The 16,752-nt window shown below is 34.0% G+C and overlaps 1 long non-coding RNA gene across 1 annotated transcript in view; it reads left to right on the forward strand.

Moving 5' to 3' along the window:
• The first annotated feature begins 595 nt into the window (after nt 1-595).
• LOC118194113 (uncharacterized) overlaps nt 596-16,752 on the forward strand; it is a 122,702-nt gene continuing 106,545 nt past the window's right edge. Inside the window, exon 1 of the long non-coding RNA XR_004759049.2 lies at nt 596-1,004. This is a non-coding gene — a long non-coding RNA (uncharacterized LOC118194113). The remainder of the gene's footprint in view (nt 1,005-16,752) is intronic.

A 16,752-nucleotide genomic window follows, 5' to 3' on the forward strand; every position in this document is an offset into this window, starting at 1 on the left:
GTTATGCATTAAATGGCACTAAAATTCTGTCCACTTAAGGGAAGGAATGCTTTCGTGGAGAGCATTCTAAGGGAAATTTCGTCGTATACACGTTACACGGGGGGAAATCATGAAAACGCCCATGAAGGCAGCCCCTTTGCTTAGATTCGAACCCAGGTCAAACTAGCAGGTTTCAGCGACTTTAATGCTTGGCTTTTGGTGGGTTCTACCGGTAATATTCATTGCAGCCTCTGACCAAATGGGCGGGGTGCATGGGAGGTTTTGTAGTTTTCCTTCATGTGTACTTGGATACGAGTCAGTTTCCCTTAAAATTTCTTCCACAAAGGCATCCTTTCCTGTAGGCGAATAAACCTCGAGTTGCTTTGACTTCATCAATCAATCTAACTTAACCTTATCTCATATTTCAGTCATTTCAAAATAGTCATAAACAGAATACACTTTATGTGATAATGACTACGTTAATTACTGGTTGAAAATATAACACCCATAGATTTCATTAAAAATATAACAAAAAGTCGATTTATAAAAGTTCCAAAATTGCGAGGCTACAAGACGACCGAGTGGTGAAAGCGCTGAACCTGTTCGCTTGGCATCGGTTCCAGTCACGGTGAACGACAGTCGCACGGGAGCCGCATGTGCGTGCAGAAGTGAGCTCCACGTTTTACTCGGTTAAAGCGCTGTATTAAACAGAAAAAGTGCATAATTTTTATATCAACGAAAAGATCTCGTCGAGAGCTTCAATTTGGTGTCAATTACTCGTGGCTACGCCGAATAGTTCCAGAGATTTGATTTAATATAATGTTAACTCCATTGTCTTTGTGATTACCATTGTAAACGGAATTGGGGAGTCGTCAGCTCAGTGAAGTGCCGCTCAGATGCAAATTTACTCGTATATTAAAGGATTTCTCGGCACCTTTTAGCCATCCAACTTCAATCTACATACCAAGAGTAAACTGGTACCTTCCACTTGCTTCCGGTACAAGTCTCAAGTCTGTGGTGACATCGTGAGTGCTTTTATATGTTTTTATAAAGTGTTTCTACAAATGCCATTTTCATGGTTTAATTTTTTAATATTGCTTCTTCTATGGGAGTGTTGCAGCCTTATAACAGTAAAAAGGTAGGCCACTCTATTATCTACATTTTGATGTGCATCTTAGAATTTTAGCTACAATAGTTATAATTTCATTAACTGATTTCTGCGCTTGGTAAAATCCTAGTATACGGTGCATCCTTGGTGCGATTTTGAAAATTATCGCCAACACGAAAATAACCCGTTTTCATCGTATATGTCCCGTTTACTACTCATCATAAAGTCGCCAAATCCCTTGTGCACCGGATACTAGGATTAAAACCTACGCTTTGACGCATCTGCATTTAATTTTTCCCCAGCTGACTTCCTTTTTCGTCCTTGAGGAAGAAACGGCGCAGAGTAAATTCACTTGATCAACCGCCCCCCCCCGCAACAATAACAACCTAACCTTCAAAGGTCATCTCAGAGTAAAGTCTGCTTTGGGAGTGCGCAAGTACAACTTCTCACGTGCTACTGTTTATATACAGAATTTATAACTTTTTTAATGTAGCACGTCATGGCCATTTTCTGAATACAGTTTTTCACATGAATAAGCACTTTTCCTGTAGCACATTCACTGCTAATTTTTGGACTGTTTATTTATTTATTTATTTATTTATTTATTATTTCCCTTCTTTTAATTTTTGCAATTCTTGTTTTTACGATTTCTGTTTTTTTTTTTTTTTTTTTTTTTTTTTTTTTTTTTTTTTTTTAAAGCATAGTGCATAGGTATTTTGTTGTTGCAATCTAATATTGCACAACTTCTTTTTCCAATTTAATTTTATGATAGTTAGTACCAACATATAGGTAGTGTAATCATCATTCATTATTGTGTGTCTATTTACTTTTGTTTCTTACATAACTTCAGTGTATTCTGTGTATATATAAAATACTTAAATTATGTTTATTATGTGCAATTCGAATAACAGCGCTCTGTAACTTTCGCTGGTCTCGGGATAAATTCGCAATACAAGCACATTTCAGCACGCATTGTTAAATATTTTGGTACCTAGTTTCATAGCTTTTTGTGTATTAATTTATTTTTACCGCCTTTATTTGATGTATTAATTTATTTGATGTATGTATGTATATAAGATAATCACTTACTGTTGTTAGTTTCTCAGCATTTAACTTACTGTAGTAATAAGCTCTTACAATAGTTGTTTTGTTCCAATAATTGCTGCTGTCGGCACTCACCACTACTCTCCATATCAGTAGTACCAGCACTTACCTGCAGCCATATTTGGCTACAGCACTTAGTACATTCAGCTTCAGGTTTCTTTGATTAGGGAGTTTCGTTTTTGCTACAACTGTGTACTAAGCAGTGCTGTTTTCCCGTTTTTAATGGGGACACTCGATACCTCTTCTACTTCAGGCAAAGATATTACTACCTTGATTACTCCCGACAGTCCATTGTCTAAGGCCTCAAGACTGGAGAAAATTAACGCAATTACGGAGGATATTAGGGAGCACCTTACAGTGTGCAGGGTCAGATCGAAGCTTAAGATTGCAGATCACGAGAAATTACAGGATTTTATTCGTAAGATCCTGAATTTAGTCTCACAGCAAGAGATCCTTATAGCTAACCAAGAGGGGCAAATTCTGGGACAAACAAGACATTTAAATTTGCAACGGCAGTCCTCAGCATCGGTAGCAGCAACCGTGGAAGTAGCAGCAACTTCACCAGTACAGCAAGCAGGGGACAGGCAGCAGCATTAAGAAGCAGCAGCAAACGAAGTCTTTACCGTTGTGGGTTAATAGACGCAGAAGACTAAATGAAGTTTCTCCAGCCACAAAGCTTCCTGACCACGTATGCTCCTTATTAAAAGTAAAGACACGAGTCGCACTACTGAAAGTGTTCAGAAGCAGCTAGTGAGTAGTATTACGCCTAACAAAGTAGGGATTAACGTCGTCCAAGTAAGGCCGACGCGCTCGCAGGAACTATTCATCACGTGTAGAGAGAAGACAGAACTGGACAACTCAGAGCCGCCATCAGTGATATTCCGGAATTAGATAACTCATTAACCACCTCACTGCGTACCTTTTTTTATCAAAATAGGTTTAAAAATTGCGTATTTTTTATTACATATTTCAAATCTTCATATATTTTACAGTTAAAATATACAAAAATTTTTTGTAAAAGAGAGGTATTTTTTCAATATAGAATTAGATCATAGAAAAAGGTTATCAGAATACTGAAATTGAAGAATAATGATATAAAAGGAAAATTTTGAAAATTAATATTTCTTAAATTATGATTTATTTTATAAAATACAAAAGTAAAACATATATATTAATGAAAATATTTGCATAATATAATATTTTGCATATCAATTTTTCACCACTGTTGAACGTTTCCAATAGAAACTTAATCATTCATCACTATCTACAGAGGAATCCGAGAATTTCTCATCAGTTTCGCTATATCTATCTTCAATATACTTGAAATCAGAGTCAGAACTACTACCAGTTTCGGAAATATCGTCAGGAATATAGCTTATATCAATCGCGAAACGTTTCCTGCCAGGCAGCTTTGAGCTCTGAAAAGCGCGCACAAAATGCTACATTACATATTCCTGTTTATTTGGCAGAAATGTGGACAATTAACGCCATCTGTTAGCCCACATCTAAATAAACAATTAAACATCACAGGAAAGCCGAAAGGAAACCTTGAACGGGGAAAGCGAGTTGCAGAAATTTTGCTACTTCCACGTTGTCCGTGGAAATCGCGGGATGCGCAGCGAGATGGTTGAGTGTAAGAGTGCCTAGACCACCTAGGCGTACACCATAATAGTCTTTGGAGTGCCACAGGACAGTACAGCTAGAGATATCATAGAGGCTCTCTCTAACTTCTTCCCAAGTAACACGAAAGAGTTTATATTCCCTATTCGTTCCTACCCAAAGGAGGATAACACCTGCCATTGTTTAGTCGGTGTTGCAAGGGAACGGGCCGAAGAGCTATTAGAAAAGAAAAGAATCTACATTGGACTTTGCGCCTGCAATTTCAAAGAATATCTCTAAGTGAAACTGTATTACAACTGCCAAGAATTTGGGCACTTTAGACCAAGGATGTCAAACTCGCGGCCAGCGGGCCGCATACGGCCCACAACGAATATTTTTGCGGCCCGGCCAATATATCGGCAAATAATAATATATAATAAGCCATATGCAAATGGAGGTGATCAAGATTCAATGCAACTCAAATTTGAAAGCAAAATTCATTGAAGTGGGCGTGCTTGAATTTTACAAATATTTACCAACCAGGTTTGAAAATACTCGAAAATTCGCATATGAAATTATTTCCATGTTTGGTAGTACTTATCGGTACGAGCAGTTATTTTCAGCCATGAAGGGTAATAAATCTCCTATTAGAAACCGTATTAATGATGCTCACCTTGGGTCAGCGTTGAAAGTTATCACTGCAAACAAAATTTCTCCCGAAATAGGAAAGATAATAGCAGAGAAGAGATGTCAAGTATCAGGACGTAAACATTAAATTTTTCTTGTTCTTTTCTATATAAATAAATATATATATATGTTTATTATTGTATTATTCGAAATAAATCTACGTTTCTATGAATATTGATTTTTTTTTTTTTTTTTTCGGCCCGCCTAAAGTTAAACCTTGTTTGTTTGGCCAAAGTGTACTTATGAGTTTGACATCCCTGCTTTAGACGTTAATGCAAGTCGAATACAGCCTGCTCCAAGTGTGGCAAAGGTCACCTGTAAAAGTGGGACTCAGTTACCATTAACTGTGTCAACTGCAGCCTCGCGAACTAGAAGACAGCTAGCACCTTCGACACACAACATCCAGGAAGCGCATCGAAGTGTCCATGTTAGAGACAAGAATGAGCGAATCAGACAGCGAGTCTACTCAATAACAGAGAAAGTTTACAACAGAGACTGGTCCAACATCAAAATTTTACAGTGCAATCTCCAAAGGGCAAGAGCAGCCACACTCAATTTGATGGAGGTGGTGTCCTCCAGTGCAGCAGACCTGGCACTCTTACAAGAATCTTACTTGAGGGACGGGAAACTTCTTGGCCAACCTTCAACAAGTAAATCCTACGCCTCCAGTACGAGAATGGCCGTCATCTTGTATAACGGCCTCTAAGTCCATTTCTTCTGCATATGACAGATTACACAGTAACAATCGTGATTGAATCCTCCAACGTGAAAATAACAATCACTTGCGTTTACTTCCCCCCAAGCATGCAAATTGAATACCTGCTACAGGAACTAAACCCAGCCTTACTACGAACATTCCAGAATACCACAGTGGCTGGTGACTTTAACTTCACCAACCCTTTATGCGGAGCACAAGCAGAAAATCGCAGAGCGCAGAAATTGTTAGATCGTTAGCAAGCAACCTATGTTACATTACAGAAAATAACCACCAATAAAGTTTTTCAACCCCTACAACTTACCGCTAAAGTAAAACAAGATGCAAAAAGCAAAACAGAAGCTAAACACTATCCTAGAAACAATCGTTGTTAAAGACAACACGAAATTTGATTTAGTAATTCACACAGAAATAAGGCAGAAGTTTAATAGGAAACGCTGGTAAAGCAGCAACAGAGATATTACTCTTCCTACAGACCACGAAGTTCATAATATCATCAAAGCCTTAGCTGACAAAAGAGCACCAGGTCCCGATGGCATAGATAATACTATTGTTAAAGAAATTCACAAAGAATTCCCAGGTTTGTTTCCAAAAATATGCAGAGCCTGCTGGCGACTCGGCCACGTCCCTAGAAGCATGAAACTAACCGAAATTGCACTCTTTCACAAGCAGGGCAAAGACCCGTCAGACCCGGCATCATATAGGCCTGTAAGCTTACTGCCTTCAATCAGTAAGATTTTAGAAAAAGTAATTCTACAACGCCTTAATTTCCACATGTACAGGAATAAGGTCTATAAACGAAAAACAATTCGGTTTCTGCGCAGGAAAGTCCACAGACAATATTTAAAGCTACTGCAACTTAAAAGAACAGTGGAAAAACCTTGTGCCATTAGCAGTTTAACATCGGGCCGGTAAGCAACCCAAGTTGTTATTGCCTGTGGTTCAGCCACTTGTGCAGGCCGTCCCCGGCGCATAATAACAGCAGGACAATGCCCGGCTTCATAACACTCGTCACACTCTGAACAGCCTCAGTGGACCTAATATCCTTTCTGGCAGGCAGCCTCATCCGTTGAACATGTTTGGGTTGCCATTGGACATGTGGTGCACAGGACATTGCAGGCGCATACTGTAGAGTATCTGAAAGCTGCAGTGAACTCGGATTGGTAAATAATATCTCAGGAGACCATTATAGCCTCACCGACAGTATGCCTTGCTGTTTAGAGGCTAATATAGCTGCCCGTGGTGACTACATTAGATACTCAATGGACAGTTTAATATTTCGTGTCTTTGTGTATTTCTTTAATCATCTGCATATGTGTTTTCCCGCCACAGATCCTGTTATTTTCACACAGCTACGCGCATTGCTTTCAGGTGTTTCAGTTCCATATTTGACGAGTGTATGTCATCAATGTTCAGCTGTATTTGTCTACATTATTTCTCTGACAGATTTCCTTTCAGACTGAAAACACGTTTCAAGAAATAAGGTTTTATTCAAACAGCTGATACTTTTCGTATTTTATCTCTTGCTACTGCATATTCACTCAGAAACCTTTTGATTTTATGCAAGCAAATGCTTCACTTCCGTTACATACGAACATTCTTATGAAATTCTTTAAGTTCTATCTTTAGGTAGGAGCATTTTAAATCTTCTGTGTATAAATTGCCAATGACTTTAACCTTTGAATCTAAATGAGAAATTTCCAATTTTAATAAATTATCCAATGAGATTTATTTGCCTGTCTGTGAGAAATGAACTTATAGGGGCAAATTGGCAAACAATGGTATAGATAAAAACTTTCGTGTCTGAAATCTTGAAATAGGTAAATTTTCAGTCGATTTAGAAACAATATTAGATCATAGAAATTAATGCCATTTTTACTGATTACTTATTATACTACTAATTACAGAAAATGTCCGTTTATTTATGTGCCCTTTAATCTTAAAAATAAGCTCTTCTAATTCGATATTTATTAATTTCTAAGATCAATGTTATTTGCTTCCATCTTGGAAATTTTCGTGATCGTCTCTGTTAAAGACCCAACTACGTGTACACCATTAGTATATGATTAATTGCAGTTCCGCGATATACAAATGAAATATTCAGATCTTTTCTTCAAGATGGGGAACATATTTCAGTTTTTCCTTGATAAAACAGTATTTTACTTGAAAGTAAAGTGCACTTTTAATTTTATTAAAGTTAACTTTTATCATAGAAATCACACTTAATTCATCTTTATGTCATGAACAATATGTTATTTTTTTTTTCCTTTCCGATAAAAAAAGGAAAAGACAAAATATGCATTTCCTCATTATGTGCATAATAGTTTTATTTCGAGCAATGTACATCATAATACATATGTCGTTTTATAAAATCAGTCTCAATAATCTAATGCTGAAATTATCTGCAGTAATATACATTTTTCTCCAATATCCGAGTTTAAATTTGGCTTTCTGCAAACTTTCTTCGAATTAGATGGCTGTTCTTGTCTTTTATCATCTACATGACATTTTATTAGAACAAATACTAGAATATGAAATGCAATACTGAATGTGAATTTACATGAAATGAATGCAATGAATATGAATATGAATGTAAGTAATGAATGCAATGAATATGAATATGAATGTAAGTAATGAATGCAATGAATATGAAATGTAATATAGAATATGAATTTGCATAGCTTAACTCACTTTACATTTCCTGTAAGTTTGGTTTAATTGCGTACCTTCATGGTGTAGCAATTTTCACAAACTTTAGTGTAATTACATGAAAAAAAAAACTTTCTAGGGATTACTAGGAATATATGTTTGCCAAAGAAACAAAGAAATATCAGCAGTTTTGTTGTTCTTTAAATACATTACTAACTGTTGTTATTGAAAGCAAAGAAATAAATTTCTGATCTTTCATATTAAGATTTTCTTTTAATCGAAACATAATATTTGCGAGAATTAGCTGAGTTTTATTCCTCTAGTATTGAAAGCTTTCAAGTATTTAATTTTTTCTTTTTTAAATATTCATATTGTTTTTATAGTTTATTTTCTATTTGTATATTCTATTTTCTTACGCTTCGAGTTGCAAGTATAACGTTCTGCAATATTAAAAAAAATCCTTTTGAACCAGTAGAAACAAGTTTAAATACACTGCTTTATTTTTAAACTTCGATTGCGTTTTGTGTAAGAAACTCGCTGGAAAACATTTAGAAATGATTGATTGCAGATGCATGAAATTAGCTACTGAATCAACAGTGAACTTCTCAGAAGTATATGAAGTATATAAAACGTACGAATGCCATAAAGTACTTGAATACACAATATTAAGTGAAATTAATTTTAAATAAAAAGTACTACTTACAGAAATAAAAGGTTTAATTTAAACAGGAAGTCATTTTTGAGAGATATTCCTTGCCCTTAACCTTTGGTACATTAATTTTTTCCATAGTTCTAATGATAATTGATACGAAAACAACGTAAGAAAATTCAGATACGGACACATGCGATTCGATGATGAGGATAGAAGTTAAAGGTAACAGGCTCAAAGAGTGGAAACGAAAAATGTCTGATGTAAACAAAGAAGCAAGTAAGTTGCAATTAAAGGAAAACAATTATGATAACATCAAAAGCGGGCAACAAAACAATTTTCTTTTTTAATATTGACGTAATTTGCATTGTTAGCTGTACTGAGACACTTCTATTTATTTTAAGAAAGAGAAGAAATGTGATACATTGCTGAATGAATAAATTAAGAAATATAAGAAGTTTAAAAATATTAAGAGTGTTTTATGTAATTTTAAATAAAAAAATCACATCTTCTATTAGTTAAATTTTTAATTAGTTATTATTATTTATTATTAGTTAAAATCCCCCAACAATTTGTTAGTTGACAACAAACGTCCCCTCACCATGAAAAAAAAAAAAAAAAAACAGGAAATGAAACACAGATGTGGACCCACCTTTCTGTTGTCAATGAACTGACCGGTGTGATTTGGAGAAATACAGTCTGTCATTTGTTCTAGTTTCTCGGTGAGCTCACTCTGGGAACACCTGAGGTTCGCCGTTCGATTTTAGGCAAGATTTCAAGGTAAACATTTAAAACTAATACAGGATAAGGGGATTAGTATACAGCCAAGAAATAACAGAGAAATTTCTTTTCAAACACTTCCTTTTATGCCCTAAAAAATCTGGAAGATTTCTTTGAAAAATGAGGGTCTTAACAAACTAAACATGGGTAAAATATATGGACTGGTTTGCGTTGAGCTGCCATCTACTATAAATTAAGAAGGTTCAGAGTAACGTACAGTAACCTATAAATCCTTTTCTCATTCAAATTTTCTGTGCTTATAGAAGGAAATTTGTAAGTGTGTCCAGACAGGGCACACAGTGCCGCAAAGGGTTAAATAAGTATATTTAATAAAAATTGTAAAGTGTAACCAATGATGACATGTGTAGAAAAATGTGTTAGCAAAGGTATGAAGCGTAATTGTAATTATTTAAGGAAACTGGAATTATGCTAATATATTTTGTTTCTTTAGTCTTTGGATTAATAGTTTTATTTTATCATTTTCCATTAAAATATTGATATGAAAACAAGTGCTTCAATGCTAAATTGTTGTTTGTTAAATTTAATGGGAAAATTTTTTAAATAGGGAAATGATTTATAAATTAGGAGTGTAAAATTAGAAGGGTTAGCGAAGCGGATTTTCGCTGTGTCATTCTATTCTGCAAAATACAGGAAACTCGTAGATTGTTTTAGAAGCTTTTTACATTGTTCTTTAGCTTGCACGGGGGTTGGATTACGTGATGTCTCTCGGTAAATTTCAAGGGTTAATGTGAGGTTACGTTAAAATGTCAACAGTTTTGGCGAAGTGGTATCCACTGTTGGCTATACTAGTTTTTTTGGTAGCGCTTGCGCAGAAGTCTGTTTTGAATGATTTCGCGGAATAGTGGTTTTAGTCGTGTTTAGTGGGTACGAATTTTTGGACTTCTGGTATCCTGTTTCTTGTGTGATCGCGCGTAGGATTTTCCATTGTTGAGCACATTTTACTCGGCTGTCCTTATAGTAATGCTCCCAGATTCTTCTTATCATTGGGAATTTGAGAGTGTCACTTGTTAAGCAACTGTATGTGTAACTTGTTAACAACTATATGTGTTTCAATGTCGCTGATCCAGTGATGTTTCTTGACCGTTTCCTGGACTAGATATCTCGATCCTGTGTGTTCTTACTTTCAATGTTACTGTGGGATTTTTCGGAGACGCCGGACTCTCGCGGGGGAGATTTTTGTACAGCAGAATCACTGGCCTTGTCCTAGTTCCCGACTCATCGAAGTAGCTGCTTTCGTCCCAGCACTGAGCGTCGTCCGCAAGCTTGGGTTCTCCTAAATAAGTTCCCTTTTTTTTTTATCTTGTTTAGTCTTGTTATTTTTCTTTAATTTTCTTAATTTGTATTTAATCTCATTAATGTAAAAGGGTTTTGTATGAATGAGCAGTTAGAATTTTCTTCGCTGTCTTTTTCTTAGTCGGTAGCAATGAAATTAAATTAACTGTTAGTCTGAAATAAACTGTTAGTCTGTTATTGAAAATATCATTAAACAAATAAGTAGCTACTGGAGAAGCTTTATTTATTAGGAAGAAGTGATAATGCTAAATAATAGTAACGGATTTTTTTTTTCTGTGCCAGGAAAGTAATTGATTACTCCTTTACTTATGTGAAGATATGATTTTGCTTAATATATGTACTTTTTGCTTTTTTTTGTTACTTATTAGTTAACCTAGAACTTAAAGCTAAATTAAATAAAAGAGATTAATTGCTTAAATGCTCTGCTAATTATTTTATCTTTTCTTAATGTGGTTGTTCTCAGGGTCACGAACCCGGCACTCGATAACACAACACATTGCCCCATTAAATTCGGTCTTAAATTTGAGTTTGGTGAAATTGACCTAAATAAGGAATATAAGTTTAAATGAGAATGAAGAAAAATATGTTTAGGTAATTTCTAACCTTTGAGTTTATTTTAATAAGTCAGTACCCTGGCGGTACTTTACTTCGGTACCATGATCGTACTGAACACTGGTGCCGTGACCCTTAGGCAGACGCGGTACTGAACAATTCTGTTTTGTTCTGTGTTTATTAATATAAACCGCTTAAGAGATCTTACGTTAGAGCGCAAATCTTTTACCAGAGTCTAAATGACCTGACAACGAAAGTATATTTTTTTGCAAGAAGTGTCATGTTGGCTTCGCATGTCTTTATTAGACAAAATTGTGTGGCATATGTTGTCCTGTAACGGGAAAGATGCAAAAACTTCTAAAGCAAGTGATATTTTGCTTAATTTCAATAATCCAGCCAATTACATTTTCTTCATCGATTTCGCAAAATGGATAAATAAATAAATTATAATAAAACAAAAAATTGACTGTATAAATTCAGGTTTACGTAAGAATAAAGGAAACAGAAATTTCTAACATTCGGTAGATAAGAAAATATTACACAAATTATACTATCGTCTAAAATTGAAATCTTAGAAGTTTTTAAATGTATTTAAAGTTATCCCTTTAGTTTTAAAGGCTGACTAACATGTGCTTCATAAAGAAACTTAAAAACTTGCAGAAGGTAATTGTTAATTCCAAAATGAGTTGCGAAAAAATGGAAATCGAGAAATTGATTTTAAACTTTTTCTGCATAACTGCATGATCTTGAAAGAAGATTTATTCAAAGAAAGTAGATAGCTCTTTATCAAACAAAAAGTGTCGTTAAAATGAAAAATCATTCAAGGAAAATATCATATTCATACTTTGCAATTGCATATGGACTTCGAACGAAATACAGAGTTTACAGAAGTACACCCAAAAGAAACAAATTTAGAATCCCACACAAATGGAAGTATAAAGAATGTAAGTTTCGGCGGAAAAAAAAATGGAAGTGGTAATATTATTCAGAGCATGATATTGCGTTAACTCATTTATTAACCATATAAGGTATTTCTCCCACTTTCCCTAGCGTGCCTTCGTGGTGTAGTGGTTCTGCACGCTGGGCCGGTATTCCAGAGGTCCGTGGTTCGATTCCCGGCGAAGGTGTTTGCTAATTTTTCATCTCTCCGGCTTTTCCAATTAACCCAATGTCTCTATAGTGGCGCCCGAACTAAAAGGGTGTTGGATGAGGTTTCTCCACACCCAGGATTTGGCGATTGGATCCCCTGAAAACCCCAGTCGCCCTTTAAAAAGGTGAGTATATAAGGTATTTCTCCCGCCTTCCTAGCGTGCCTTCGTTGTGTAGTGGTTCTGCACGCTGAGCGGGTATCCTGAGGTTAGTGGCTCGATTCCCGGCGAAGGCGGTTGGCATTTTCCATCTTTCCTGCTTCCAAAAATATACCTAATGTCTCTACAAGCAGATAGTTACTTGGAGCGTTTAGAGTTTCTAATATATTATTTTCTGATGATATTACATGTATGCATTTTTATTTAACAAAAGTAAACAACTTTAGAGAAGTTAGGCGCTCCGAAGTTCACGTATTTAAAAATATAAATTTTGTAACATTTTAAAAGGTGTCAGCTTAGCGACAAATTCACATTTTTTTAAAATTCTCTTACGCATTAAATACGTTAGCTATTTCAAAACATCAGAATTTAATCTAAAGTTACTTCAACTTGTGAGCACGTTATCTAACTTTGATTTCAATAGTTATATAAAATATAAAAATTATTTTGTTTCAATTGACAATTTCTGAACAATATTAATAACAGTTTTATCATTATCTGCTTGTATCACAAAAACGGAAAAACTTTAGTTTACAAGAGAACGGTTACATCATTCCGACAATCCTACATTATTTGCATTTTATTAGATGCACTGAATTATAGTTCTATATATAGATTAAATAATAACGTTGTTCATATTTTCAAACCTTCATAATTTTCATAAACTAACAGAGAATTAGAAAGAAAGAGTTATGTAGAGACTATTGTAGCAAACATTCTGCTCAGGAAACAAGTTCTTTCTCTCCTACATATAGAAAATCAGCCAGAATAAAGCGCTTGAAGAAAATCGAAAGTAATAAAAGAAGCTCCTCACACCTGTTTAAAATATTCATCGCAAAATCTCTTATTTCTAGTTCTCTCACGAGGTAATTTAAATCATGAAAAGAAATAGCTATGCCCCAAACGGCGTCTCGTGTCTTTTAGAGGAAAGTCCGTCTTCCTTCTATTAAGCGTTTCAGCAGACTTAATCTTGTTGAGGCTTCGGATAAGTGGATAATATTTGATATGCTGCCAGTATTCCTATCCCTCTCTGATATCTAAGTGGCGTGATGAAGTACCATAAAAATGCAGAACGTTAAAACGCAAAAGAAAATAACAAAAGGTTTATAAATAAATAAAAAATGTAAAAAAGAGCATAAGCACTTAAGCACAATACGAAAAGTAGTAACCTGAGTTAGCGTGGTTGTTCTTCTCAAGAAGAAAATATTTTATCTCGCACGAAGGGATTTTCTATATCGCTTCGAGCTATTATTATAAGAACTTCCATTTGCAAACAACGATTAGCTTCTTCCAATATTTGCTTATAATATTTGTATATTTCTTGAATGGTAATATGATCAAATGCAATTAACAGACTTTGAGTAAAATTGACGGAAGTAAAAATGGGTGACTTTAAAATTGTGCATACTTTAATAACTGAACGTGAAAATGTTTGCTTCAAATATATGCGAATATATTAAAATTGCTCCTTAGGTTTTGATGTGACTGGAAACATGCGCATACTATATATGTAAATTTTCATAAATTTTTTTGCTACTTAACGTCTTATCTCTTTTCGACGACAAAGTAGCGTGATTTAGCTCCCATTATGGATGCCCTTGTCCTTTAGCCTCAGTACCAATAAGCGGTTGAAACACCCGTTGCGGAAATTTCCGCCAATGATCGACGGAATGATACGTAAATACTAATTTCTTTCTTATATTTTAAGCTAACATTTTAAATTAATTTGAGCTTAATTTAAAATTTTAACATAGATCCCTTCGTTGGAAAAGATTAAAATGGTGCCCATTTTTAATTTTTTTTTAAGTTTATATTCGCTGTTAGTTAATTAAGTGTAATGTCGCAATATCATTTTAAAATTCACATAGGAAATTATAAAAAAACACCTGAATTTAGTTACTTTACAATGACTTGTAAAAAACAGGAAAATGCTGAATTTTTTCAATCGGCTAATTAATCGGCAGATACTGAAATTCTTGAATATTTAGTATATAGAACATTTTCGTTATTTTTATTGTAATAATTTCTGCAATTCTTCAAATGTGAAAAAATTCAGTAGCAAATTCTAAAGAAAAATATGTATTCTGTATTTTAATGTATTAAATGCATATTTCAAATAAGTAGTAGAGAGAAAAAGTCTGTTCTCTAATAGCAGAAAAACATAAAGTAACTTTTGCAGCATCCGTGAAACCGAATATAATATTATAACGACCAAATAGTGAGTGTTTTAATAGAAAAGTACGCAAGAATTGAAGCATAATAAGTAGACTTTCATAAAGGCGAATGGTGAAAGGAATTCAGTCAAAAACATTTCGATCCTTATGTAAAATGGGGATTGGAAAATATGGATAGTAGTAAATAGTTGTAAGAGAATGAAACTACGAGAAACGATAATAGCTAATCTCCTAATCCTTTTCTAGTGTTTATATTGTAACTGCCGTGGTTCGTTTTGTTGGTGTCTCGTAATCCACTTAAGAAGGAGACATTTGTGTTTTCCGCAGAAGTATTAGTTTACTTTCGCATAAGAGATATAGATGCATTATTTAAAATAACTATGTTTACTATGGAAGGTGGACTTTAAAAATTAGTTTTTCAAGTTTTTGTGTTTTCAATAAGAAATTTTATAGATATACGCATCATAACATCAGTTTATAAAATATATGTTCAAAATTTTAATTTATTTTAAATTAAAAAATTTTAAAACAAATAATTAATTATTTTAATTAAAGATTTGAAATGCTTCTTGCGAGCTAATTTTCAATATTTTTTCCTAATTTTTCCTTTAAGTTTGTTATAAAAACTTGAAAAAAGTTTTAGCGTATCCGTTATTGAATATGATGGATCAGAAAGTTTTAAAAACAATTTTTGTGAACTTAGACCGAGTTTTCGGAAAAATATCTCCTTTTGTTAAGCATTATCACAAGTGTAAACTTCTTAATAACCTCATATTCCAAAACGCATACACAGATCTATTGTAACATATAACAAGATAGTTTCTTCCAAATATCTTTCATTTTTAACTAAAAATGAGACGCATGGAGCATTTTTAAGACATACGAACTGCGAAAAATTTTGTTTTGAGACAACAGAGTTTAAAGTTTTCCTTCAAACTTACTTTAATACATATTCATGAGAAACAGCAAATTAACCTTAAATATGAATATGTAGACACTAGATAATATTTTTGTATCATTTAACCATTTTTAATTTCATAATATTAATATGAGAAAAATAAACATATCGCAAATTGGTTCCTGATTCGAAGTTTGAGGTAGAAACAATTTATGCATTATATCCAATGAAACTTTTAAAATTCACTCGCATCATATGTTTCACCTTCATTTGTTACATTTACATTATCTTTTAATGCTGTACAATATTTTTTACTATTTCTGTTTTTTCCCAAGCAGGTAAACTTATCCTTTTGCTTTGGTTCAAGCGACGTTGATCACGCTTTTTTGCAATGAGTAGAGAAAACGAGATTGTTTCCTCATGTTCTAGACTTATAACATTTACATAACCATTACATAACCATTTACATAACCATACAAGTTAAATTCATTAATAGTTGTCAGTACTTGACATTTTTAGCCTTTATTTCAGAAATAAACACTTCTTTTGGGCAAATATGTAAATTATTACATCAGTAAATAACTGTTGAAATACTTTTTTTTATATTTTTCTCCAAAATTTAAAGGGCAAAGTTTTTATTCATTTTAAATGCTTGTAACTTCTTTAAAAATTAGAATATTTTAACTCTTTTTTGCATACGATATTGTTACGCATATGGAATATTATAAGAGTAAAAATACAAATTCAACATTTTGGTAGATTTTTAGCTATTTTAAAGTCCACCGTCCCCTTAAGTGTATATTTTCATCCATGTCTTCATTAATAGGGTGGGTATCCACCGGTGACGGATTAGGATTTTCAGGAGTAGTTTGATTAGCTGGTTTTCTAGACAGTTTACGAGGTCTTCGAGTGACATTGCTAAGGGGCCTCCATCACAGTCTGACTCTTCAGCATCTAAAACTTTATACATAGTTACATCTTCTTCGGAGTTAGACGGACTTTGCACGTCTGGTATTTATTTTACTGGAAGGCAGTGATCGGAATTTATTAACATTTTCACTTTTCTGGAAGGTGTCTTGATCAGGAACCTTAGGTAATCTCTCAGCATTCATCATGAGGAATTTCTGCTCAGCAAACGCTTTGAAACGCCGGAAGAAATGAAGATCTCAGGTTTCATTTTCATTTAAACATCCTCTATCCTTTTGCAGAAGCTCGAGGTTAGTAATCACAGCATTTA

Source organism: Stegodyphus dumicola, chromosome X1 (genome assembly GCF_044657685.1).
Source record: "Stegodyphus dumicola isolate Sdum_Otavi_A_Nest chromosome X1, ASM4465768v1".
Lineage (NCBI taxonomy): Eukaryota > Metazoa > Arthropoda > Arachnida > Araneae > Eresidae > Stegodyphus > Stegodyphus dumicola.